Source organism: Gekko japonicus, unplaced genomic scaffold, assembly GCF_001447785.1.
Source record: "Gekko japonicus isolate JY-2015 unplaced genomic scaffold, Gekko_japonicus_V1.1 scaffold234, whole genome shotgun sequence".
Taxonomy (NCBI): Eukaryota; Metazoa; Chordata; class Lepidosauria; order Squamata; family Gekkonidae; genus Gekko; species Gekko japonicus.
Genome location: NW_015161954.1, coordinates 378,500 through 403,351, shown reverse-complemented (window position 1 = coordinate 403,351; position 24,852 = coordinate 378,500).

Sequence of the window (24,852 nt, the reverse complement as noted above, 5' to 3'; positions counted from 1 at the left end):
TTTTCTGTGCAATAATCTAGCACAGGGTGAATAGAAGATACATTCCTCATTTAGATCAATGCAGCTTCTAACAACAGGTTTAACATATTCTGAGAAGAGGTTCTAGATCTAACAGGCTCTCTCTCTCTCTCTTTCTCTCATGCATGCCTTCTTTAATCACCTTCTCGATAAACACTGGTATGGTTCTATTTTGCATGCTTGTTTGTTTATGCATCTGCACACCTAGAAAGTTATATTTATGCTTATTAGTATCATTCTCCTGAGTTATGATAAAAAGAATCAATCTGTAGAGTGGACTATTTTAAATTTAAAGACAACAGTATGGTTCAATCACCCAACTGGTGTGGGGGCAGATTCTTTGTTATCTTCACCCATGCTGCATTAAATGGGCAGGAAAAACACCACAGTTATTTCTCATATATCTGTCACCCTCTCAAACTATGTGGTCACAATTTATCAAAGGAAAAGTGCTCTCTGAAAAAGAGAATTAAATTTGGAATATGTCTCTGTGTGTAAGGTGGGGGAAGTAAATGTTTAATTCTTTTGTGTCATTGTGTAATAATTGAATTACTTGCGTTGCTAGGTAAACAAATGCAAACATATTCACTGTTTTTGTATCTAGTTCCTTCTCTTCTTTGCTGTTTTCTGCCATGGGATAATTCTCTTATTAGAATATTGAAGGATTATATAAGGCATTTACTGGATTACTAAACCTTTGTGAACACTCGCAGCTTTGTTCTTTTGTGTACTTTCTTTAGGAACATTTTATTAAGAAACCAGATTTGTTGTGAGCTTCCATGGCTTTAGTTTTGTGTGCTGGTGAAAGAAAAGTCTGTGGTCTTATCAATTAGTATCAGTATGATTCATTACTATATACCTGATGAGCAAGTATATGAGTGAAGGTATCCTAAATTGACCAGACTGGATGGCCCAAGCTAGCCTGATCTTGTTAGAACTCAAAAACTAAGCAGGGTTGGCTCTGGTTAGGATTAGGATAAGAGAGACCAAGGAAGTCCAGAGTTGCTATGCAGAGGCAGGCAATGGCAAACTGCCTCTGATTTTCTCTTGCCTTGAAAACCCCAGGAGATAGCTATACGTTAGCAGCAACTTGGTAACATTTTCCACCACCATCCTAGGTTTCCAGAACAGGTAGTGGGAAAAATTATCAATTCTACCATCTTTAGGATGATAGCCTGAGACACTAGCGGTTATCTAGTTGAGCTCCCCCAATGTCATGTGTGCATTACATACTTCAGCAACAGTGATTTATGTTACATTTTGATCCTTCAACATGCTGGCTACTTGTGAAAACCAACATCCCTTTTAATGTGAAATCTGTTTAGGGAGGGTCCTCCAATATCAGAAATGAATTTATTTTTCAGGAGTGGGCAAAATATTAGACAGAAAGACATGAGATTTTGGCTGAAGTCTAATTGTCTACAGGTTTTAACAGGTAACCTTGGGTAGATTGATGTAAATTTCCACCGATGTAAAAGGGAAATATTAACAGCAATCAACATTCCAATTTCTTCTGCTAATGCAGCTATCTTTCTCTGTATATACATTCACATACGGAATTTTCACAGTGCACAGAACTTCTGCTTGTAATTCCACAGTCCTATGCAGTGTTGTTCCATTCTTAGCTCTTTTATTTTAATAGATTTAGACTGGAGCAATGCTGCATAGGATTGCACTATTAACCTTACAGCGGTACTGAACAACAGATCCACATATTTTCCCCAGTTTGAAACCAAGGGATCCTGGAGTTCCAGAGGACTATTGGGACCTCTATCTAAAATTAGTAGTAGTTCTGTGAACTTACAGTTCTTAAGACTCTGCCATGTTAACTTAAACCAGTTTCAATTTGCCCTATGTGTATCCTAAAATGTGCTTTCTCTCTTTCTCTTTCTTTTTTTGCAATTGCAACTCTTAATGCCCTTTGTGATAATTAGAAAGTATGTAGTGCTTTCAGATAGCTTAAAGAGAGAAGGAGGGAAGTTTCCCTGTGCAGGACTGGTATTTGCTTCATTAATTTTTTGAAGGTCATCTTTTTTGACCTTCATGACTCTAGAGGGATGCTACTGTAGAGTTTGTATGATGAGTGATGGCTGTGGGAAACGTATCATATCTTCTGGTACATTTATTTAATGAGCTTTGGATATTGGTCCTCCAAGCTCATCTCCAAAGTGAGCCCATTTAAAATGGTTAAATTACACCCTGCTGAATTTCAGTGATGCCATTTCAGTTCATGCGCCAGAGAGTACAATATACAGATCTCTGAATAAATAAATGCACACAAACCTTGAAAAAAAAATAGGGGGAAGGTGAGTTGATTTGATTAATAATAGTTACCAGCAGCTGCCCTCTGGGTTTGGAAGCACAGCTATTTCTTTCAGACACTGAAGAAGTAAGCTGAAGAATGGATTTCTCTATAACTTTAAACTATGGAGCAACATAAATGTTATGGAAGAAATAAAAATGTTGGCCTTTGGCACACAGTGAGGAAATTGAAGGTTTGGAAACATTGTAGTAGCTGAAAACAGATAAGTGCTGCCTGTGGGTTGGATCTGAGGACTCTGCTCACCTAAGTATAGAGCAAAGAAGTCTTGCTCTGGAAAAACAGCCTTTTCTGGTTGTATGTATCTTTAGAGAATTTACCTGCCACTTCTCCAGAACAGACTCAAAGTAGGCAGAACCTGTCAAAGGTCAGCTCCAGAGAAAGTAGCTGCGCTTCACCGGACAAAGTGGTTATATCCATCCTCTTGTTCCCTGGACTACTGCATTCACACCCTACAGAAGTTCTCACATAGCCAAGCCAAGTAAAACAAAACAAATGAACAGGAATCAGCCATATTTCTAAGTGATTCAAAGTGATAATTTCCCTCTCTTTTGGTTTTACTCTATTAGTCTTTATAATTCTTGTACAGAGCTGATGTTAGATAGCTTTTCTGGCTGCATCTGAGTGAGAACAGCTGGTTTTCCATGCAGACGCTGCTTGCCTTTCACATGTGAATAAAACAGTTCTTTTGAAGAAAATGGTACTTTCATTCAAGATAGTATATATGTGTGTCACACAGCAAGCACATGTTAGAACAGGCATTCCTTACTATACGAGGCATGTCTCTTTCAGAAATAATGCCTGCAACCTGCAGTTCCCACAAATATATTTAATAATTTTTTTTAAAAAAGAACCTAAGAGTAGTTGTGCTGGATCAAACCAATGACCCATCTAGTTCAAAATCCTGTATCACAGAACCAGATATCACCAGAAGAGCTACAAGAAAGGCACAGAAGCCAATGCCTCCCCCATCACTGTCCCTTAGCACCAGTATCCAGACGTTTACTGCCTCTGAACATATAGTTTCCACTTAGTCACTCTACCCCTAATATATACTCCCCTCCTTTGTAGCTTGCAGTAACAACTGAAGCAATTTTAGTGGCAGGGAAGCACCAGTGGAAATTCCTTTTCCACTGTCCTAACTCTCAGGTGGAAGGGTTGTATTCAAATACTCTGCTACTGGGAAATCAGCCCAAATTTATTAATCAGGCATGTTGGAAGTTTCAGAGATCTACAAGTAGAACTGGTAAAAAGTTAACTATAACTGAAAGTTAATATTGTTTAGTCAAAATGTGGTGATCAAACATTCAGAGCTAGATAAACAGGGAAATGGAAAAGGAAGAGAGTGAGATTGTTTGATAATTTGAACATATTCATTCAATGTTAACTGAAGATTGGAATGCAATCTTTAGCCAGACTAGGACTAAATGCTCTCAGAGGAGCAAATGAATTAGGCAGGCATACTTAACTGAAGCCAATTTAATTAACAAGAGGAATATGGCCGAACAAAAGGGTCAATGGTGAATAACACCCAAGATCTAATAAAGCTACTATTGTATGTATGTATGTATGTATTAGAGGTTAGTTGCTGCTCACCTGAAGGGTCTCGTGGTGATTTATCACATTAAAACCAATGAGGTAAAACAATGTAAAAATCAATAACAAATATAAAATACTAGGAAAAAGGCCTGTTGTGGAAATAAATACAACGGCCTCTAGAAAGAGGCTCTGGGCGGGTGCCCCAGCCTTGGACACTCAGTGTCAATTTGCTGTGGCGACCTCAGCAGGGTATAATGACACTGAGTCCACCATTTTCTCCAGAGGAACTGATCTCTGCTACCTAAAGAACAGTTGTAATTTTGAGTGAACTCCAGCCCTCACCTGGAGATTGGCAACAATGGTTCCCCAGAAGGGAATAGTTGGTTTGGAGGATGGAGTCTATGGCTTTGTACCTGTCCTGCTATGTCACATTGGCTGTCATACGGGGGCCACCTCAGTAGCAAAGAAGGATACAGAGCCCACCATTTTCTCCAGGGGAACTGATCTCTGCCATCTGGAAAGCAGTTGTAATTCTGAGTGATCTCCAGCCCTCACCTGGAGATTGGACACATTTTACCTCAGAACAGCAAACTGTTTAGAATGTTAAGAGGCAAAAGCCAATCAAGTCGCATATGCAAACGACCTCTGTGTTGCGAGGCAAAGGACAATGAGGCTGCATATGCAAATAACCTCTGTGTTCTGACTGGATATGGGGGGGGAGGAACAGCAAAATGTTTAGAATGTTGGAGGCAGGACTCAGGCAAAGCAGCCAGTGGATAGGGAGACCCTCTGAATGACAGATCAGAGAGCAAACTGATTTTGGAGCGTGTGGAATGTTCTAGAGAAGTGCCACCATCATTCGGCTTTTATTTATAAGGGAGATGAACGGTAACACTAAACTATGTGGCTATCACCATACCACTATTAGAATGGCCTGAATCAAATAAATTATAAACAATGGAAATAAATTCTTAATTTTTTAGGTCTAATTGATCCTCATGTGACTCCTGGGCTACAGTTCATGATTTCAACATGTGCACTGCTGGGTCACTTACCTCTACCTTATATTCCCCTTGTTCTCTTTAATGAAGATGAAATGGCTTGTCTATGTAGCCAAAGCCCCAATGTGCTACCGATGGCAGGAAGAGTTCATGGGTGGTGGTGGTGGATCTCACAGCCTGGAAAGAGGGACATATTCTCCCCAAAGCCTGACAGATCTAACAGCCAGGCAATCTAGTGGCATCACCTGTGGACTGGTCCCCAACTGCTTCTTGATGGGTCCCAGTAGAGGAAACAAATCCCATTTTTCTTGTTGGAGTTAAGCTAATGGGATAGGTGAACAGTAAAGCAGTAAAATGAGATTTCCCCACCCCACCTTTGTTCTATTCCTGACAATCACTGGGAGACCTTGGAGGAATGGGTCCTGGGTTATCAACCTAGAAATAAGATGCCTAAGAATGGTAAGAGAATGTATTTTGGCTCCAACCCTTGGTGGATCTCATAATTGGTTCTAGACTTACTCCTCTCCCTCCTTCTCTTGCTTTTGTACTAAAATAAACTTTGCTTTTACTTGGAGTAATTATCACCAAATATTCATTTTGAGTTCAGCCCATGACCAGTGACCTCTCAGCCAAGCTACCACAGAAAAGTAAGGAAGAGGTTAACCTTCATCCATAGTTCATCTATATTCCCCCTGAGGGGCTCTGTGATGGACAGTTAATGGTTAATGCTGTAGCCTGGTCTGAGAACCCTGAGTGACAGGGGATTAAAATGGAATTCTTTGACTGAGAGAGTCAGTTAGACATGACAGTTGAGAGCTGACAGTTAAGAACTGGCAGTTGACTGGGAAAGAAGGCTAAGGGAGTGTCATGGGCGTGGATGAGGGAGAGCTCACAAAGCTGCCAGATCTTGCAGATACTGCAGCTGGCCCCTCTGAAGCAGCAGAGGAACATAGCTGGCAGTTGCCTGTATCAGCATTCTTCACACCTGGCCCAGATAAGGGGGAAGAATTGCAAGCTGAAAGTTCTCTGGACTCACCCCCTTGTGTGACTCATTTAAGGGAGCGACTGTGGCAAAACTTAGCAACCAGGCGATGAGAGGCCAGGCTACAGGGAACACAATTGGCTAGCCCAGAGTTTTAACAGGAGCCTGGGCGACCATGAAGCTGTCTAATTGGTAGCAGCATTTAACTCCACACTCTGGGTAGTACTCTTTGTGGAAGCAACGACTCAGCTTCGTGCCGCTCGCATCCACTTTGGCTCAGCTATTGCACCTAGACCTTCGGATCTGGCTCTGTGTTCCTGGCTCCTGACTTCGGCTTGGCTTTGGACTATGCTTCTAGCTAGTGATTTTGGACTTAGCTCATGTTTCTGGCTCCTGACCCTGGCTTGGCTTTGGACTTTGCACTGTCTTCTTGGCTCCTGACCTTGGCCTATTCTGGACTCCCTTTGACTGTCACTCCAGCCCATGACAGGGAGTGAGAGGATCAAGAAGGATTCCCATTCAAGCCTGAGGGAAATAACTCCTAGAAGGGTGTGTGTGATCCTTATCTAGTCTAAAGGAGAGGGTTCAGAAGGTTCCTGAGTTAGGGAAGTGGGATGCTTAGCCCATCCCTAACAAGTCTGGGGAAAATAGTTCCTAAAAGAAAAGGGTGGTCCCTGGCCAGTGGATAAGGAAGGAAATTGGAACTTGTTTGAATGTTCCTGCCTTCACCAATTTAAGTGTCTGTGAGACAAAGAAGCTTATGCTTGTGTATTTAAGCAGAGACTGCCAAAAAAATCTCTCTCCTTAAGTTCTAAAGACCTATCTGAATAACAGAAACAGTTAATTGTTGGTGGCAAATTAACTGGTGCTTATTTGTATACAAAGTTACCTCATTGCTGTTGTCTGTTCACTTCAGAAGTCATACACCAGATTCCAACCTGACCATTTCCCCTCAAAATTAAATAAAACAGTTTATTAGTTTTGAACTACCATCAGCCTCTCATGTGTCTTTTTCAAAACAGGATGTAAGAGCAATTTTAGTCTCTCCTCTTACTTTCCTAGGCTGGGTCAGCATACATCTCAATACATACAAGCGACTGGATGGAACAGCCAGAGAGAAAAACAAAGAAGAAAAGGAAAAAGGGGCTGTTTCCCCCCCTCAGTGCTACAAGGCAGATTCTTTCAAGCCTCTCCTGTATCATGTGTTTGCATTGTACATTTTTAAAATCCTATATAAGCATATATAATTCACACCAGTTTTACAACCTGCACCTTTAGATGTTTCTGGAGAGTACACCAGCGATTACATTCTCTTTGCCTCTTACATACACAATGTGAAAGTTGAAATCTAATTAATTTGCTATTTGTACTTCTTACTTGGTTCAACCAACATAATGGGGAGTGGTCGGTACACAACATGAAGTTCCTGCCCCGACTGTATGGTTTTAGCTTCCCCAAGGCCCACACTGTTGCCTAATATTCTTTTTCTATAGTGGAGAGGTGCTGTTCTCTCTCCACTAACTTTGTACTATGATAAAGAGAAGAGGAAGAGAGAGAGAGAGATTGTGTTGATACCCTGCCTTTCACTCGGAGTCTCAGAGCGGCTTACAAGCTCCTTTCCTTCTCCTCCTCACAACAGACACTCTGTGAGGTAGGTGGGGCTGAGAGAGCTCTGAGAGAACTGTCCTTGAGAGAACAGCTCTGACAGAACTATGGCTTGCCCAAGGTCATCCAGCAGCTGCAAGTAGGGGAGTGGGGAATCAAACCTGGTTCTCCCAGATTAGAGTCTCCACACTTAACCACTACACCAAACTGGCCCCTGATACTGGATTCCATCCTCCCGAATCTGGTTTAGCATGGCCCTTATTTCAGTATTGGAAGCATCAGTATATATATATATATATAGCAAAGGGCTTCAAAAGTCAGGAGCCTTCAAGACTAGTTCTGTGGTCAATATCTCTTTGAGGTGCTCAAAGGCACTTTGGCATTCAGGAGGAGTCCATTTTACCCTGTCAGGTAAGGTCTTCTTCCAGACTGGAGCTGCAATGCACCTGACCTCTGGAATGAACCTTCAATAATATCCCACAACTCCTATAAAGACTCTAATTTGTCTTTTGGTTGTGGATGTAGGCCATTCCTGTATAACTTGCACTTTGCGCCAGTCTGGTGTTATTCCCCCACCTCCAAGTACATATCCCTACATATTTTACTTGGCATATAGCTATTTGGCATTTTTAGGCTTTGTGACCGGAACTCCTCTAAGGATGGTTCCGAATGCCCAATCCTGAATTATCTACGACAGTGGGTGTGGCGTGAGTTCTTGCCAATGTATACAGAGGTCAGATTGGCCCAACGGAACGCTCCTAATTCCTAGGAATTTGAGACAACACGCTAGGTTTATGAATAAATGTTGCCTTTTACTAAACAGTTCTCAAGCATACGAAAAACAGATGCATACACAGATTCTCGCAAGATCCTTAGTTACAATAGTTCATAGAAATCAATCAGCAAGGAAAATAACAAAAGCAACAGACAAGGGGGATAACACACCACAGGATATCGCTTATACTTATCTGAGGTCCAAGCTGGGGAGAAATTGTACAGCAGGGAAGTTCTGCATCAAAATTTCAGATTTACTCATACTGGGCTCTGCCTGGGTCTGTTCTGCTGAGTTATTACATTCTGTTTCCATAGTGACCACCAATGCTCCCTCTAAGTCTTGTGAGCAAAAATTGTGGAGTCTTGTGAGCAAAAATTCTACTTTGTGAGCTACTGGCATTAAAGTTGTGAGGAAGCAATTTGGCTACTGCAGAAATTAGATTACTCTGGAGCCATACTTCCTGAGGTAAGACAAAAATGTGTGAGCTGGAGGCTAAAAAACTGTGAGCTAGCTGCGGTGGCTCAAGTGGTTAAGACGCTGAACTGCAGGCTGTGGAAGGTCGGTAGTTCAGCAGTTCAAGACCCCTGTGGCGCATGATGGAGTGAGCTCCCGTCTCTAGTTCCAGCTCCTGCCAACCTAGCAGTTCGAAAGCAAGAAATTGCAAGTTGATAAATAGGTACCACTTCAGTGGGAAGGTAACAGCGTTCTGTGCACCTTGGTGTTTAGTCATGCCGGCCACATGACCACGGAAACGTCTTCGGACAGCGCTGGCTCTTTGGCTTTGAAACGGAGATGAGCACCACAAACCTAGAGTCGGATTCGACTGGCTTTCGAGCAAGGGAACCTTTACCTTTACCTTTTTAGCTCACACTAACTCAGCTTAGAGGGAACGCTGGTGACCACTCTAGCTTTTGGCCTAGCAGGCAATTCTGAAGCCTGAATTGGAGGCCTACTCCTGGTCGCTACATTAACCAATCTGGCTTGTGAGGCCAATCATTCCCCAGGAGTATAGGAATTTTCAATTTTCCCCACACTCCCATTATCCACTTTCCCTGGAATCCTTTGTATTTAATTGGGATTTCTGCCAAGTCCACTTAAAGTTCTGGGCCACTAATTTCCTTGATTTTACATGTTTTTCCAGGTAGGTACTATTCTTTCCTTACAAAGTGTGGGATTATTACTTTCTAACCCCGGTGTCTCTCCTGCCTAATACTTCTTTGCTGTTTATCTCCACCAACTCCATATATTCCCTGTTTAAATCCTCCTGTACTGTCCATACTTGTACGACTCTTGCTGGTCTCTTTGATTTGGCTTCTTCAGGTTCAGGGCTTGGATGGAGTTCAGTACCTGTTTCAGACCTTTTAACTATATTAACAGTCTTGGGTTGAAATTTGTGGTTTTCCTCTTTCTAATTTTGGGTAATTATATCTGAGATGTCCTTCTTCCTGGCAATTATACCAGCCCACTTTTCCTACTTGGCTCTGAAGTGTTCCATCTTGCAGAGTTGATTTTTGTTGGCACAGTTTTCTCTGAGGAGCCCCAAACTTTGTTTTTCTTTATGATGGGTTGGAAAAGAGATCCTCCCATATCCCCTTCTATTTCATCTAATAAAGTTTCTAATTTTTTATCTCTAATGTACCATCTTAACTGTGGAGGAACTTGTTTATAAAACTTCCAGATCAATTAATTGCTTTAGCTCTTCAGATGTCTTCACTTTGCTCCCCTTAACCTATCTGGTTAAGACTCTAGCTGATTTCCCACAAGCGCTGCTCCACGCTCACTCTTCCCTTTTGCCCTGATGGTACGTGTCAATTTCACACAAGCTGCTGTGCACCCGCATTTTGCACACAGCTTCGTGTGATTTTCCCCGCGTCTACTCAATCCTGTTTTTTGAGGATTGAGTAGATATGGAAAATTGTGCGAAGCTCTGGGGCAAAATGCAGCCACGCTTGTGGGAAATCAGTCTCTGTTTAAGTGACAACCTAGCTGTGTGTACGTTTCCCCTTTTCTTTTAATTTCTCTAAAAGTTTCCCTGCTTTGTTCTGCTGTGAGTCCATACGTAACTCTCACTTTTTCTTTGAAAAGAAAATAATTAGATGTTTCCTTGTCTCTCATTTCTGAGTAAACTTTACTCAGTACTCCACAAATCTGTGAATGCAAATAAATCATCCTGTCCTCATCTTGGACCCCAAAGTCTCTACATGCTCATTTAAAACTTGAAAAAAAAAATCCTCTACACCATCCCCTTTTTGCTATCCAGGAAATTTCTTATGTTTCACGGTGGTGGTAATTCTGCCCTCAACTGGATTTCCTTCATCTTCATTGCATACATTTCTTTTTCATGCTCCCTCTTCCTCTCCTGTTGTGCCTTCTTAGCTTTTTCTGCCTCAGTCCTGGCACTGTTTTTTCTGTCTCAGCTTCTATTTTAGCCAATTTAATTTCCACCTCCTACCTAGGACTTTCTCCAGCTGTAGTTTCTTCTCCCCCACTGTCCCCATGTGCCTCTGGGTGTGCGTGGTAGTGACATTTCTGTCAGGAATTCTGAGGTAATTCCTCCTTTTAACTTAATATGAAGTTCCTCATGAATTTATAAGATACTTTCTTATTTTATTTTGTGTTTATGGTGGGACAAACTAGTCGTGGGTTTTATTTTTGGATCATGACACTGCCACCAATTCTGACAATTTCGCCCTCCCTCACGTTATTTATCATACTCATCCTCATCCTCATCATCCTCATCATCCTCATCCTCTTCTTCCTCTTCTTCCTCTTTTTCCTCTTCTTCCTCTTCCTCTTCTTCCTCTTCCTCCTCCTCCTCCTCCTCCTCCTCTTCTTCTTCTTCACTGAAGATGATATTTTTGATTGCAGTAACACCAGCTAGGTGTATATTTGAAATCAGAGCTCTCTCGACTAATCTGGAACTGGGTGCATTTCATAAGGACAAGGTGATTCTTTGTACAGATCCCACCTTCCTACCAAAGTTCACTTCTAATTTCATAGGTAACAGGAGATATACCTATCTTCCTTTTGTCCAGACCCAAAGCATCACAGGGAGGAGTCCTGGCATACACTGGACATTCGAAGATTCCTTAAAGTTTACTTATTAAGGATCACTGACATCAGGAAGACAGATTTGATGTTCATAAACATTTCTCCTCCTAACTTAGGAAGCAAGATTTCCAAATCAGCAATCACTTTCGCAATCAAATTGTGCATTGCAGAAGCCTACAAGTCTCTCAAAACTGAAGCCCCTCCAGGGTTACAGCACATTTGGTGAGTAGTGCAGCCACCAATGCTGCATTCGCTAAACACACTTCACTGGAGGAAGTCTGTAGAGCAGCAACTTGGTCTTCCATTTCTACCTTTGTGAGACACTATAAGCTGAACGTTTATGATTCTGCAGACACCTCCTTCGGAAGAAGAGTTTTACAGCATGTACTTTCAGAGGGGAGTGATGTCCCACCCAAAGTTTAAGGTACTGCTCTGGGAGCACCCAAGATGTCCTCAGCCTTAGAGGAAGAATGACCTTTGGCACTTCCCTGAGGAAAGGAGGACATCTCCCCCCCAACTACATCTCTCTCTCTCTCTCTCTCTCTCTCTCTCTCTCTCTCTCTCTCTCTCTCTCTCTCTCTCTCTCACACACACACACACACACACGCACACACACACACACTCCCAACTATACTCTTCTTCCATACCTTTTCCTTTATTCCATTCTGAATTTGAGTTCTACATATTTCTGTATGTTCTTCTTATTGTGAGTTGACTTACCTGTTCTGAGTCTATGTTCATTAGTATAGGAGTTTCTTCATATAGGGACGGCTTCTTGGAGTCACCCAAACTGAAAAAGGGGGTGCTCCTCCACCCCACAGGAAGAGGAAAAAAATTATTTCCTGTGTCTCCCGGACTGGATGGTGGGAATCACCCAAGATGTTCTTTCCACAGAGGAGAAGGACCCCTCATGGTAAGTGCCAAAGGTCATTCTCCAGACCAGGTTACAGCATTAACCATTTACTGTCCATTGCAGGCTCACATGGACCATGTCCAAGGATATGATGGGGCACACCAGTGCAACCATGAGCACCTTGACAGATGACAGCAGCAGCCCCCTCTTTCGCTATTTGGTAGTTGGGAGTTCCTGGCTTCTCTTTGTTCCCCTTCACTTTGACCTGAGGACAAAACTCTCCCCCAGGTCATTGAAACATGTCATTGCTGTATACCTTTGCTGATAGAAGTTCAGTTCTTAAATACTCAGAAATAATTTATCTCAGTTCCACTGTATTTCTGGACAAGTCTACCTTAGATGGTTTCCATTTCACTTGTTTATTCCAGATATTGAGTGATATGTTCTAAGTGGCATGATTTGCTCATATGGAAAAATCACCATTCACAGTAGTGACTGCTGTACATGACTGTTGGAATCCCAGATGATGGTCTCTGTGTTGCCTGTTGGCAGAAATCCCCAAAAGGAAAGAAAACTTGGTTAGCAGCAGGAAAAAAAATGAGAGAACCTAGGAAATGTTATGCATTTAAGCTGTGAAACCTTCCTTCAGGGTAACTCCCTTTGCAAAATTCTTTTACACTTGGTCTGTGCAACCTCCTAGCCTGGCAGAGTTGTGTTTCATAGCACTTATTGAGGTCTACCTCTTTTCTTTTTCCTAAAACTATTTGTGTCACTCATCTAGGAAGTAGGAGGAATGTAGTATGTGTTCTGAAATGAATGAAAACGACTGGGAAAATTCATTCTAGATCAAGTTCAACCTGTTCCCCTAAATCACTTGCAGAATCTGTATTAATTGTAAAGAAACATTATTTCATTCTTTTAAAATTTTATTTTATTTAAAATGACTGCATGCTAGTATTTATAAAAGATATCAAGTCAGCTTATGAAACTGATACAGTAAGACCAATAGATCCACAATAATAAAAGATTATCAATATTAAACTGATAAGGAGCACCATAGCAAAAATCACCTTAGCTGCAGTAAATCAAAACACTGTTTACGTGTTATCAAAGGTGCAGGAGAAAATAAGAATTTATTCAGTTGGTAACTGAAAACAGAAGAGTAGACATCAGGTGAATGGATATTCCACCAGATACAGCCCTGACTCCAGTAGGCCTGAACTTCACCTTGTAAGATTGGGGCACACAGAGTAAAGTCTCTGAAGAAGATCTCAATAGTCAGGCAGGTTTATAAGGGAGCAGGCATTTTTAAGAAACTTCAGTGACAGACCATTTAGGTCCATAAAAGCAAGAACAAGCAAATGAACTGTGATCAGAAAGAACTGGACTTTGCAGCCAGTGAAGTTCTTTCAGACTTTATGAAGCACTTTCCCAAAGATCCCTGCAGAACAGCCACGCAAGCATCCACTTTGGCATGTTTTGGAGTCACTTCAAAACAGTGACTCTGGTGGTCACCAGTGTTCCCTCTAAGCTGAGTTGGTGTGAGCTAGCTCACAGTTTTTTAGCTTCCAGCTCACAGATTTTTGTCTTTGCTCAGGGAGGAGGGCTCCAGAGCAAGCTAATTTATGCAGTAGCAAAATTGCCCGCTCACAACTTCAATGCCAGTAGCTCACAAAGTAGAATTTTTGCTCACAAGACTCCACAGCTTAGGGGGAACACTGGTGGTCACTGACATTTTTGCTTAATAATTATGGGTTGGGATTCTTGGGGTGTTTGGTTAGTGTTGTTTATTGTTTTAATTGTTTGTGCTGTGCTTCTTTTGGTGTCTGCTGATCAGAAGCCACTTTGAGTCTTTGTAAATGGAAAGGGAGGATAAAAATGTTTTAATAAATAGATACCCAGCAAAAGTCTTGTGACTGTGTTAGGAGCACAGACTCTAATCTGGGAGAACTGGGTTTGATTCCCCACTTCTCTACATGCAACTGCTGGTGTGACCTTGGGTCAGTTACTAGTTCTTGCAGAGCTGTTCTCTCACAAGCAGTTCTCGAAACAGCTCTCTCAGCCCCACCTACCTCACAGGGTGTCTGTTGTGGGGAGGGAAACGAGATTGTAAACTGCTTTCTTTCGGGTAGTGAAGGGTGGGGTATAAATCCACTCTGTCCTCTCCGTTTTCTTAACCAATAGCTTTTGGAAATCCCATGCCTCTTTAGTTTTAAAAGTAATAGTTATATACCCCAACATCTAAGTAGAGTTAAAAACCCAAAATACAACCCAAGGTTACATTCCACCCTTCTGCTTCCTATGTAGGGCTGCCAAATTCAGATTTGGAAGTTCCCAGGAATTTGAAGGTAGAGCCTGGGGAGGGTGGGGTTTGGGGAGAGAGAAACATCAGTGGAGGAGCCAGTTTGCAACAGGGATGTCATGTAACTCTCTAAAGCTGCCATTTCCTCCAGGGAAGCTGTAGTCTGGAAGAACTTCAGTGCCCACCTGAGAGTTGGCAACTCTGCATGAATAACAAACATGTCTAACCTCACTATCTCTTGTTTGACACTTAGTTTGACTTCCCTTTCAGAAACCTGATTTTATTCTCTGTATTTTTCCAATCTGCTTTGTCAGTTAATTGTTTTTACTCATTTATGGGTCTAATAATTCTCATTGATTAATAAAAGGGGGTCTCCCTGAAGATTTGTTTGAAGTTTTAAGGAAGCTTTGGAAAGCCAAGCCAATGAAAAGGAATGAAAGAAGGAGGAAAACTAAACAAAAGCAAAGATGACATTCATTCCTATGAATCTGTTTATCTGGGGCACTATACACATATGGGGAGAAATCAATTTTCGGAGGGACTAAATAAATAACTGCTAGAAGGATAAATCTTGAATTTGAAATGGAAATGGAAATGGTAGATAAATGGTGGCACTAGTGACTAGAAATGTAAAAAAGCAACGCTAGCAGAGCTAGAGGGCCGAAGAGATCTTAATTTTCATATAGAAGCAAAATATAAAAGCAGCATAAATTAAGGATAAAGGTTGGTGGAAAAGAGAGCTTTATTTACTGCTGCTCTAAACAGCTCATTTCCTCCCTCATTTTGATTTGAAATAACCTAAAATGATGGGGTGGGATTTATTGGGAAAGAGCACAAAGTGCAGCCTAATCTTCTGTACCAAAGATTTATTGGCATTACCATAAAAAAGCTTAATGTTTCCCTCTCTTTTGATCTCACTTCTGTGAAAGGCATGACAAACAACCCTGAAGTGCATTAATATATGAAATATGTAGATTTTGTATATTTATTGTCTTTGACAGTCTTTGTAACGCTCTATTGGCTACAACAAACAATACAGTTTATGTGTTTTTATTCTGTCATTCTTATTAAATTCACTGCAAACCATTACTTAAGATTCAGTGCTGCTTGCAGGAAATGTTTGCATTCTGAGAAAAATGGGTTGGATTCAAAGAAATAAAATGGACTTATAAGCATGCCTTTCAAGTTTGTGTAGTCGGTATAGTCCAGTGAATGGTCTGAATGTGTGAAAGGCTGCCCTGAGCCTGCCTTGGTGGGCAGGGCGGGGTATAAATCAAACTAATAAATAAATAAATAAAATAAATAAAATGTATATTGTATATTGAAAATCTGGATTTATTATTATTAATCAGCAGTAGTATGCTTAGTGTTATTGAGTTTTGTGATCTTTCACAGTTTACAAACCTTATTTATTCTCCTAGATTGCAAAGACAGGATGCGCAAGATGACCCCCAGAGGTAGTTAATGCTTCCTTTAAAGAGGGGGTGGGTGCCCCAGCCTTGAAACAGGCTGTGGTGCATCCACTACTAAAGATGCCTAACCTTGATGCAGGAGATCACCCAGTCTTGAATGTTCCATTCTTGAGCAAAGTGATTTAATGGGTGGTGGCTGGACATCTTCAGGCTTTCTTGGATGAGGCAAATTGTGTAGATCCCTTCCAGTCTGGGTTTAGGCCTAGTTAGGGGACTGAAACAGCCTTTGTCAAACTGGTGGATGACCTGCATTGTCACAATTGCTCAGGCCATGGGCATTTCACTGCTGCCTGTTCATCACCCAAGGCTTATAAAGCAAATGATTACAAAGGCAAGACTGAACACAGGAACAGAGATTTCAGGGAACAACTTACCTCCTTTCCAGTCATTCTCTCACCTAGAACTTCCATCTCCTTCCTCCTTCACACACCAAGAGGAAGGACATGCTGTCTTCATCTTGGCACCATAGCTCAGATGGCCTCTCACTATCTGAGTCCATCCTTAGTTAGTTAGACCAGAATACTATTCTATCACTGATCTTTCCTACTGTGGCACTCGAAGCTTTGTTACCCTGGTTGGATTCACTTCTGTGCTAGAAGCTTTAGACACTCTGCTAACTAGGCAGTGGTTACTGGACTAACTGTACCAGCTAACTCTAACAGGTTATGGGCCCAGCACTGCACTGGAAGATGGACAGAGGGAGTGTTACTCTATTGTTCTTCTTGAACCTTGCGGGGCATTTAATGCAATCTATCATTATATCTTCTGGACTGCCTTTCTGGACTGGGATTAAGGGGCATTGTTCTGCGGTGAGTCTGGTCCTACCTGGAGGGTAGGTTTCAGCAGATGGTGCTGTGGGACTGCTACTCAGCCTCTTGGTCTTTGGTGTACGGGGTTCAACAAGATTCCATCTTATCCCCTATGCTCTTTAACATCTCTGTCTCATGATTCCAGCTGATCCCAGGGAGGCTGTAGAAACTCTGAACCAGTGCCTGAAGGCAGTTTTGGTGTGGATGTGGGCTAATAAACTGAAGCTTAATTCTGACAAGATGGAACTGCTACTGGTGGGCAGAAGTTCTAACCTAGGATTTAAGGTGTCATCCATTCTGGATGGGGAACAGATCCATAGTCTGGGAACCAACTTTGATTGGTTAGCCACCTGTGGCCATTCCTGGGCAGAAAATATCTGGCCACTGTGGTACATGATCTGGTTACATCCAAATTAGTTTACTGCAATATGCAGTACGTGGGACTGCCCTTTGAAAAGTGTTTGGTACAGAATGCTACAGCCTGGCTGTTGAGTGGAATGGATCGTAGGGATCATATCATTTCAGTCTTGCCCAATCCACGATGGGTCCCAATTTGTTTCTGGGCACAATGCAAGGTGCTGGTGTTGACCTTTAAAGCCCCATATGGTTTGGGACCACATACTTGAAGAACTTCCTACTCCCTTGCAAACTCACCCAACTGCTACAGTCATGAGAGACCCTGCTTCAGGTGCTTCCACCTTCTGAGATTAGGCAGGTGGCAAAATGGCAGAGGGCTTTCATCTGTCCCCTTGTCTCCTTATTTTATCATATTCTGCCAACAGGTAAATATTTTTCTGTTTCATTTGGCATTCCCTCAGTGATCCTGCCTCCCTGCCTGATGTTTTAATTATTATTTTTAATGTCTGTATGTATTTGTGCGACTGAACAACAACAATGTATTTTAGTTCTGTTTTAAATTATTTTAATGGTGTATGAGGTTTTTCTGGTTGGTTTTAATGGTTTTAAATTGTGTTTAAATTATGTATCTTTTATTTGTTAGTTGCCGTGGTGGCCCTTGGTCACAGAAAGGCAGGGTATAAACTTTGTAACATAAAAAAAAAAATCAACGGGGATTTAAACTTTATATCTACTCAGTTATTGGTTCAGTTCATATCTGCAATATTAATCATCCATCTTTTAGGGTTGTTCTAATGTATAGTAGCTACAAGCTATGAGCCAGGTCATGCATAGTCCAAATGTAAGAACAATCACTAAGTGGCGTGGCGGGGGTTGTGTTTTTTTTTTTTAACCGAAGTGTTCGCATGCGTGTCAGGTCCCCACAGCAAACAACGTAGCACACACTTACAAGAAGGTTTTACTTTATTGAAGCCATGAAGCACTTGAACAGGATCACTGTTCAGAATAACGAAGACCCAAGAGGCATGAAAGGTTAAAGCAAGTTCATAAACATAATAGCCAATAAACATGGTTCCCGCAAGCGGCCAAGGGGTCCTGCGTGCGCCTAAACCTTGGGAAAGCAACGGCTACCTAATTGTAAATAGGTATGCCATTCCCACGGCTTCTGCTAATTAAAGACAAAGCAAAGCTCCTCTGCTCTTCCACCTGTGGCCTTGGCGAGATAGCATTACATCAAAGCAGGATTGGCATACTCTGAAAGGAATGCATAGCTACTGGAGAGATATGCGCATGACTAGCCGATCGCATCTACAGAGTGGGGTGCATATACAGAGGGTGAGCATATACACATGGAAAAGAACCTTTGGCAGCTTGCTGACAATGCGCCGTTGGGTGCTTGTGCGCATCCCGTGGAGACTTGAGGGGGAAAAAACCTTTTTGCGACAGGACATGGGCGGGTGCCAGATGCCACGAGCTACCACCGGAAATGTGATCAGACGCCCGCCCTTGCCACACGGTTTCCGGAAACTAGTACCTCGGAGGTACTAGGTTTTTACAGTGCATCTTCGGCGGGAAGCCTCATGTTAGCCATGGGAGCTCTACGCTTCCCAGATGTTGCGGTTTGATCACGCCCGGAAAATCCGCCTATCTTCTGTCTCTGTAGCGTGGCTAATGCTCCATGTGACCGCAGCCAAAGTTAATGTGTTTTCCTGTTTCTGTCTTATGTGAAGTCCTAGGGCAGGCAAGACATTTCTAGAATATAACCCCAGGCATTGCCAGAGGGAAAAAGAACTCAACACCATCATAACTGTAGTAGACATCATTAATTGTAGCAGATAGAAACACTAATTATGCTGTGTACTTAAATAAATAACAGTATTTAGAAGCCATTTGGGATCAGTCTGTCAGGTGAAGGCAGGAGGAGAGACCACATTGGTCAAACTTCATATCACACTATCTCTAATCTAAGTTCATTTAAAACCCTGAACACATAAATACAGCTACCAATTCTGGGACTAATTAAGAGTGCAATATCAATAAAGGGTCTTGGTCGCTGGGCAGCAGATGAATCTGAAATAATAAAAAACAGACCACATGCCATGCATCAAATCAGGGGGCTCAACCTGCTCACAAGATAAAAGTGGTGCTGGTTCAGGAAAAAGGTTCTCTGGGAAGGTTTCTGTCCCAAGTTATAGGTCAAGCAGGCAGGTTTCTTTCTCTATGGACTTGGAAACAAAAGAAGCCTGAGGTAGGACCAGGTGTATGCCCCATTTGTACCAACAGGATAGGACTGGGTTGGTCCTAGAAGGTTAAGGGGCCTGAGGAAAATTCTAACTATATAGAGGGTATCTTGGACACTGGAAATGGTGGAGTTCTGTGTGAGGTAATAGACATGTTAACAATAGGAAAGTTTGGCAAAAGTGGTATATACATAAATATATTGATGATAGTGGGGTGGGGGGACTGCCAATGAGATTATTGGAGGTTCTTAATTGCAGTATGATCATCTCTGAGTGAGTAATTCAGTAAGTCTCTATCTCTAGTTGTTTTCTTCCAGACTTGTCCTGGCACTTTCCTAGGTAAAATGGTTGTATGAGGTCCACTTCTTCTATCCAGCATGCCAGGGATTCCCGATATGGGGGGAGGGCCCAAGTAGAAATTTACAGTTTATTCCCAAGTAGAATTACATGCTTTTAAATCCAATGAAACAATGGTTTAGAAGGATGTAATACTGCATAGGATTGCCCTATTTATAGATTAGTGCAGTTCATTGAAAAACATGTGTCTCTATTGTTAAATCTCAAAGGATGCCAGAGGTCTCATTTTTAAATTTTAGCAGGTTATATTTTGTTGCCCCAATGATACATGCACTTTAAAAGTTATACCACAGGGTTTGCTTTAAATACCTCCATGAATACAATCTAGTCCAGAACATGAACCTTTAATTCTATATAACTCATTGAAGGATTTGTTTCACTTTTCCTGCTCATGAAATAAAATATCATGTATATTTTACAGATAGTGCTGCCTAATGGTAGTTGGGGATGCTGTTAATGCAAGAACCAAGGGTAAAAAAATAGTAAAGGAAACTTAAACCTTTAAAATTCTTGCAACAGATCACACTACTAATGGAAGTGAGTATTTTAGGATGAAGCACTAATGTTTAAATGGAATTTCAGTTCCTGGTGCATTATAGTTTTTATGGTAGTGGAAGATTAAAATCCAGTAAGCATAATGGACAGTGATTGTATAACTAAATGGAAAGCTTCTATCTAGATTTTCATCCCATGATGATGACATTTATATTTTAATTATATATTACATTTATATAGTACCATGAGTGGACAGGGTACTCTACTGAATTCCTAAAATATTTCATATCCTGATTATTTTATGATAACTTTAATTTGATGTGACATCTCAAGCAAATCAGCAATTGTTTTCTTTTGGGGTAGAGATGGGGGCAAGGGAGGAGAAACTCAGAGGATGAGTGTTTCAGCAGTGGAGACTTAATTAGCTGCTATTAAAATCAGAATTCTATTGTATGCCAATTGTATAATAGGTATTTGTTAAATTACATAGGGCCTTGGCACTTCAGTTAGCAAAATATTGCTGAAATGAGTAGGGATGCTCAAGAACATGCCACTTGGGTTCACTTCCCATTTGCCAGTGGTGACTGGTGACCAGCCAGCCAATTAATCAATGGGCAGTTCGGCTGTTTGCAACCTGTTCATGTGTATTTGCAGGAACAGGCTACTTATAGCCGTCAGAAGCTGACTCCCGGCCAATGAGGAATCACCTGGGAGTCAGCTTCTGATCTCCTACTAGAGGAATTTTGCTCTGTACCCAGAGCAAACCGATTCATGCTGCTTTTAATGAAACCCCTCCTCTCCTCTTTTAATAGTATCCTATTCTGGCCTAGTTAGGTATATAAACTAGAGCCTTACACTGGATTACTTACAGGTTATAAAAAAAGATTTCACAAACAGATCCTTATTACACTGACCTATTGAAATCAATGGCAAGAGAGTACCAGAAAAACATCTACTTCTGCTTCATTGACTATGCTAAAGCTTTTGACTGTGTGGATCACAACAAACTATGGCAGGTCCTTAAAGAGATGGGAGTACCAGACCACCTCACATGTCTCTTGAGAAACCTGTATAAGGGCCAAGAAGCGACAGTTAGAACCGGATACGGAACAACTGATTGGTTCAGCATAGGAAAAGGAGTACGACAAGGATGTATATTGTCGCCTTGCTTATTTAATATATATGCAGAGTACATCATGCGAAATGCTGGCCTGGATGAATCACAAGCGGGAATTAAGATTGCTGGGGAAAAGATCAACAACCTCAGATATGCAGATGATACCACTCTAATGGCTGAAAGTGAAGAGGATCTAAAGAGCCTCTTGCTCAGAGTAAAAGAGGAGAGCGCAAAAGTGGGCTTGAAGCTCAACATCAAAAAAACTAAGATCATGGCATCCGGCCCCATCACTCCTTGGCAAATAGAAGGGGAAGTCGTGGAAGTCGTGACAGACTTCACGTTCCTGGGATCCCAGATCACCGCAGACTGTGACAGCAGCCATGAAATTAAAAGATTTCCTTGGGAGGAAAGTGATGGCGAACCTAAACAGCATGATAAAAAGTAGAGACATCACCCTGCCAACAAAAGTCCGCATGGTCAAAGCAATGGTATTCCCAGTAGTCATGTATGGCTGTGAGAGTTGGACTATAAGGAAGGCCGAGCGCCGAAGAATAGATTCTTTTGAACTATGGTGCTGGAGGAGACTCTTGAGAGTCCCTTGGACTGCAAGAAGAACAAATCAGTCAATCCTCAAAGAAATCAACCCTGACTGTTCCCTGGAAGGCCAGATAATGAAACTGAAGCTCAAATACTTTGGCCACCAAATGAGAAGGGAGCACTCACTGGAGAAGACCCTGATGCTGGGAGAGATTGAAGGTCAAAGAAGACAGGGATGGTAAAGGATGAGATGGTTAGACAGTGTCATAGATGCAACGAACATGAAATTGAGCAAACTTCAGAGGACGGTGGAAGACCGGAAGGCCTGGCGGGAGCTTGTCCATGGGGTCGCGAAGAGTCGGACTCGACTGTGTGACTGAACAACAACAAAAGTGAGGCTTAGAAAGATTTCAATTTGGGCTACAGAGAGAAAGAGAGAAAGAGAGAAACCAGCTCATTCTCCTCTCTGTTTTGCAATGCGTAGATCGAGAGCTTTGTATCTGTCCCTGCCCAGCGTGGGAGAGGAAAAAATGCACTGTTTCTCTTTTCCTTTCTGTAATGCAGATTTTTTTTTAAACATCTATTCCCACACAGTTCTGTATGGAGGAGCAATGAGCTCTTTCTCCAGGTGGGAAGAAGGCAGAAATAGTGCTCATTTCTCTTTCTTCCCATTTGCAATGCAGAAACAGACCCATAGCTACATTGAAGCCTTTAAACCCCCCCCCCCCCCCCAATTTATCACCAAAGCCCCCCAACTTCCCATCCAGCCCAGGCCCTCCAACTTCCAATTTTTAATTTTATTTATTGCACTTGTTGCCGCCACCGGCAAGCCTTGTGCCACCCTCTCTTGCCCACCGCTCTCACTGGGCAAGGCAAGCCCCATGCCTTCTGCTCTCCAGTCCCATGCCGCTGCTCTTTCTTGTTTTTTGCTGGCCACCAAGGTGAGTCCTGCCTCCAATCTCACACTGTTGTTGCTGTTCTCTCTTGCCTTTCTTTGGCTGGCAAGTCAAGCCCTGTGGCTCATGCTAGCCACTCCCTGTACTTCAACTTCCACAATATGCAAGATGACATTCTTAGGCTGCTTTCAGAATTGAAAATAGGGCAGACTGTGGCCATGACAAACTATGAATGCTGAATTATAGTTAAAAAAAGTGAGTTTGTATTCTTTATAGCCCCTCTCATGTTATCTTTCAAAGACATTGGTTCATCTCTGAGAACCAGTTTATACAACCATTAGAATTAACTAGTAACACTTCTGTCTGAATATTCTCCTGTGGAAAAACCCCCCACATATATAAAACTAGTGTGTAACAAAGGAGTCTTCTCCTTCACATGCTCTTTATTTTTCATGTATATGGGAAGATATTTTCCTAGGGCAGCTTTCAGACATTAAACCCTCCAACCAGAAGTGGAACACTAAAAGAAAAACTTTCCATTTAACCCTATGAATAGTGTAAAGTGACCCAGGCCTCCCAAACTTAGATTCTCGACAGTCATTTCATCTTATACAAATCCTAGCTCTTGCATTCCATTTGTCATGTGTGGACATCTGTGTCTGACTTGCAAAAAAACAAAACAAACAAACAAAAAGCCCTATCCGTGCCTTGAAAAAGTATTGTGATAAGCATCAATTACTAACAGAGATTTTCAAAACCATATTGGGCTTTCATGAGACAGTATTTCAGTTTTATTTACTTTCTAAACTACACATTACAGAAGTCTATTAGCACATTGATTCATTGTGTGAGGATGGTATTAAAATACTTGGAGGCAAATAACTGAAACCTGCATTTTATTATTTGAATGAAATCTACACAACTTGAAAGAAGATTTGTAAATTGAAAGATGTTGTTAGGATGAAGTTGCAAGTGGTACTGTAGGAGAACACTGAATTCAAATATGCATTTTTCAGGGACATTGTACTTATCATTTATTTATTTTTCAGATTTTTATCCCGCCCTCCCGGCTGGAGCTGGCTCAGGGCAGCTCACATAAAAACAGATAATTACATTAAAACATAGTTGCAGTTAAAACAATTATAAAATCGTAATAAAGTGCTAGTAATTATTGGTATATTTATTTGGCTGGGCCAAAGCCAAAAGGATGCTCAGTTATGGATGTGTCTGATGGTGAAAGGAAAGTCCAATGCTGCAAAGAACAATACTGCATAGGAACTTGGAATGTAAGATTTATGAATCAAGGTAAGTTGGATGTGGTCAAAAATGAGATGGCAAGACTGAACATTGACATCTTGGGAATTAGTGAACTAAAGTGGACAGGAATGGGCAAATTTAACTCAGAAGACCATTATATCTACTTCTGTGGCCAAGAATCCCGTAGAAAAAATGGTTTGGCCTTTATAGTCAACACGAGAGTGCGAACGGCAGTATTGGGATACAATCTCAAAAATGACAGAATGATCTCAGTCTGAATCCAAGGCAAACCATTCAGCATCACAGTAATCCAAGTCTATGCCCCAACCACTGATGCAGAAGAGACTGAAGTGGACCGATTCTATGAAGACCTACAACACCTCCTAGAACTAACACCAAAAAACGATGTCCTCATCATCATAGGGGACTGGAATGCTAAAGTAGGAAGTCAAAAGGTAACTGGAATAACAGACAAGTTTGGCCTTGGAAAGCAAAATGAAGCAGGGCAAAGGTTAATAGAGCTTTGTCAAGAGAACACGCTGGTCATAGTGAACACCCTTTTCCAACAACCTAAGAGGCGACTCTACACATAGACACCACCAGATGGGCAACACCGAAATCAGATTGACTATATCATTTGCAGTCAAAGATGGAGAAGCTCTATCCAGTCAGTAAAAACAAGATATGGAGCTGACTGTAGCTCAGATCATGAGCTACTCATTGCAAAATTCAGACAAACTGAAGAAAATTGGGGCAACCACGAGGCCATTCAGGTTTGACCTAGACCGCATCCCTGATGAATATACAGTAGAGGTGAAGAATAGATTCAAGGGTCTGGATTTGATAGATAGAGTGCCTGAAGAACTACA